The sequence below is a fragment of the Hyla sarda genome, chromosome 10 (genome assembly GCF_029499605.1).
Source record: "Hyla sarda isolate aHylSar1 chromosome 10, aHylSar1.hap1, whole genome shotgun sequence".
In the NCBI taxonomy this organism is placed as follows: domain Eukaryota; kingdom Metazoa; phylum Chordata; class Amphibia; order Anura; family Hylidae; genus Hyla; species Hyla sarda.
The window spans coordinates 92,503,270-92,506,959 of NC_079198.1; the positions used below are offsets into that span (position 1 = coordinate 92,503,270).

At 49.0% G+C, this 3,690-nt stretch overlaps 1 non-coding gene across 1 annotated transcript; it reads right to left on the reverse strand.

Annotated features, from left to right (window-relative positions):
* Positions 1-1,193: 1,193 nt before the first annotated feature.
* Positions 1,194-1,380, reverse strand: LOC130294708 (U2 spliceosomal RNA). The gene has a single exon (XR_008848584.1). It is a non-coding gene; the product is annotated as a U2 spliceosomal RNA (small nuclear RNA).
* Positions 1,381-3,690: the final 2,310 nt, after the last annotated feature.

Here is a 3,690-nt window from a genome sequence, read left to right on the forward strand (position 1 = left end):
TCAGGGTTTTCGGCGATTGATTGCTCAAGCCTGGATCTCAGGCTTGAAGCATTCAATCGTCGATCGGACTGCAGGAAGGAAGGTAAGAGACCTTCCTCCTGTAGTACAGCTGTTCGGGATGCCGCGATTTCACCGCGGCAATCCCGAACAGCTCCCTGAGCTAACCAGCACTTTTTACTTTCACTTTTAGCCACGTGGCTCAGCATTGAGCGCGCGTCTAAAGGGTTAATAGCGCGCGGCATCGCGATCAGTGCCGCGCGCTATCAGAGGCGTGTCACTATGACGGCCCGCCGTGATATGATGCGGGGTCACCGTGGGACCCCGCATTATATCAGAGGAGCGGGACCAAGGACTTACTCATACGTCCTTGGTCCTTAAGGGGTTAATGAAGCCACAGAATTAATCAGATAAGATACCCTCTCTAGGCATTCCTCCCCGACAGTACTCCACATACCATCCCAACCCATCCACTAAACCCCACCCATCCCCCTTGTAATTTATTTAATTTTTTTATTTTTTTTTTATTTTTTTTATTTAGAGCCGAGGCAAGTGCTCTCTATCACCCAAAGTGCAAGAAAAAGTGCAAATGTGTCACACAAAAAAACCTGCACAAAGGATGCAGTCTATCGCTAAGCCTTTCTCCGACAGGAGAGAGGCCCCCAACAAACCTACCCTTCACCTCCGGGCCAAAAAGAACCTGCAAGGATCCAGGTTCGATGTCCCTTTTCACCGAAGCTACTAAGGGGCCGAAAATGTACCTGGCTTCAACCTAGGCATTAACCAAGTTATCAGCCGAGGAGCCATATACTGATGGCATTTTGACCAAAGCCAAGATGCCCAGGGGTTGCAGTAGGGTGAGGAACCTAATGGCCACACACACCTCCCCTAGACCGCCAGGAGGGACACCGCATCCTGACAATCCTGTGTACAAAACAACACTTAAAAGTGGCAGAGTGACATAAAAAAAAATATTAATAATTTACTGCCCGGTCATCCAGCCAGATCTATAAAAATTTCCCAGATCCTAGCCAGAAGACTAAGGGTGAGTGCCAAAGGTGAAGAGTAATTATGCAGTGCTTTCACTCAGTGAGTTATAATACCCAGTGAGTTTCGGCACCTTAGGGTCACTACTCCCCGAGGCACAGAAGTACCTCGACTCTACACCCCTCTACATCATGGTGAGACCCGGAGGGAACAGGTCACATCAGAGCAACCGTCGAGCTGATTCCTCAGAACCAGCCCCGGAACACCCCTGTACCCCTGCCCCCTCCATGCAGCACCCATTCCCAACAGCCCAAAACCAGCGTCATTCGGGAACCGGCATGAAACTGATAAGAAGAGATACTACACTTGATCTTAGCCAGAAGGCCGGGAAGCGATTTTAGCTAATTTGCATATTTTTGTACCCAGGAGCCCGCGGAGTGCTAAATGGACTACTTAAATCTCTGTCCTACGCCAGAAGTGGCGTAATCTCCCTGAGGAAAATACTGATCCTGTTTAACTAGTCAGAGGCCTTTCACATCAGCCAAACCAGATAACCCTGCTCTGTACTGATGAGTGGCAAGCACCCTGAAACATCTGTAGTTGCCCATAACGCCCACGCCCCTACCCCGATCACAGATTGTATTGTTTTGTTGTTCGATCTCTTGTGCTTTTCTATTACAGGATTGAACGGAGTGTTAGAGTAGCATGATGTGCGATGTTTAGCTTAGGGAACCTTTGCTGTGTATTGTACTGTCATGCTTTGTGTGATTGTAATTTATTGTATGACTTGTAATGACTGAACGGACAATACAGCTCTTTCAATAAACCCCGAAACAGCTGTCTGCAGATGGGTCCTCTTGCCTTCTGGACAGAGTTCTGGCTTGGCATAAATCCCAATCAGTTCTGTAACTTCTTAAGTGGACCCTGAGCTGTTTTGCAGGATGCACTACCTGTGTAGGTGGTGTGGTGAGCTAATTTGCATATTTTTGTACCCAGGAGCCCGCAGAGTGCTAAATGGCCTACTTAAATCTCCGTCCTCTCCCTGAGGAAAATGCGTGCGTGCACTCATTACATCACCTTTTCAGGCAATGTTCCCTGGTATCAGCTTAGCTCCAGATAAAGAATATAAGAAGCTAATCAGGATTAATGCCAAGCCAGAACTCTTTCTCCAGAAGGAAAGAACACTCATGTTACGCCGAGCGCTCCGGGTCCCCGCTCCTCCCCGGAGCGCTCGCAGCATCCTCTCATTCGCAGCGCCCCGGTCAGACCTGCTGACCGGGTGCGCTGCGATACCTCTCCCAGCCGGGATGCGATTCGTGATGCGGGTGGCGCCCGCTCGCGATGCGCTTCCCGGCTCCCGTACCTGACTCGCTCTCCGTCGGTCTTGTCCCGGCGCGCGCGCGCCGGGTCTCGGCAATTTGTAGGGCCACTGCGCCACTGATTGGCGCAGTTAGTTTAATTAGTGTGTTCACCTGTGCACTCCCTATTTATACCTCACTTCCCCTGCACTCCCTCGCCGGATCTTGTTGCCATTGTGCCAGTGAAAGCGTTTCCTTGTGTGTTCCTAGCCTGTGTTCCAGACCTCCTGCCGTTGCCCCTGACTACGATCCTTGCTGCCTGCCCCGACCTTCTGCTACGTCCGACCTTGCTCTTGTCTACTCCCTTGTACCGCGCCTATCTTCAGCAGTCAGAGAGGTTGAGCCGTTGCTGGTGGATACGACCTGGTTGCTACCGCCGCTGCAAGACCATCCCGCTTTGCGGCGGGCTCTGGTGAATACCAGTAGCAACTTAGAACCGGTCCACCAGCACGGTCCACGCCAATCCCTCTCTGGCACAGAGGATCCACCACCTGCCAGCCGAATCGTGACAACTCATTTGCAGACAACTGTTTTGGGGTACTTGCCCCTCATCACTACAAAGCAGGGTAATCTGGCTTGGCTGAGATGAGGGGCCTTAGACAGTGTGACAGAGCTTTCAAGGGCCACTAAGCACTCCGCAGGCATTCTGGGTGAACTCTCCCTGAGTTAAATACTCATCCCATTTAGCCTGTAGAGTGCTTAGTGGCCCTTGAAAGCTCTGTCACACCAGGAGTGGTGAACTCTCCCTGAGTTAAATACTCATCCCATATATAAATATATATATATATATATATATATATATATATATATATATATATATATATATTTATATATATATATATATATGGCATGTTACCTTCAAACTGTAACTAAGACCTGGTGAAGGAGGGAGCCCCTCTGAAACACATTGACTGTACCTGCCTGTACTTTTTATGACTACCAATGAAAAGTACCCTAATCTTACACTTTGACTCCCTGTGTCATCTCATCGGGGTAGCGCCACCAGCTAAAGTCGAGTATTCCATCTTTCCAACATCTGCTTTTCCTGCATTTTACACCGTTCTGGATGGGACCGACAGCTGGCTGCTCCCGACCCATCGCATCAGACACCTGCTAAAATGATGATTAGTGTTGTGTCTGCTTAGCACACCCTACGAAGGTGAGCAGGTCCATTTACACTCCTTTGCACCACTTTATGCTTTATTATCGGATAATCGGCACTATACAGTACCATTTTCTATCCTTTTTCTACATTATTCTCTCGCTGTGCTGTATAAGGTCTGGAGACACAGAGGCATAGTGGCTCAATAATTAGATAGGAGTACAATTAAATTCCAAAGCTATAATA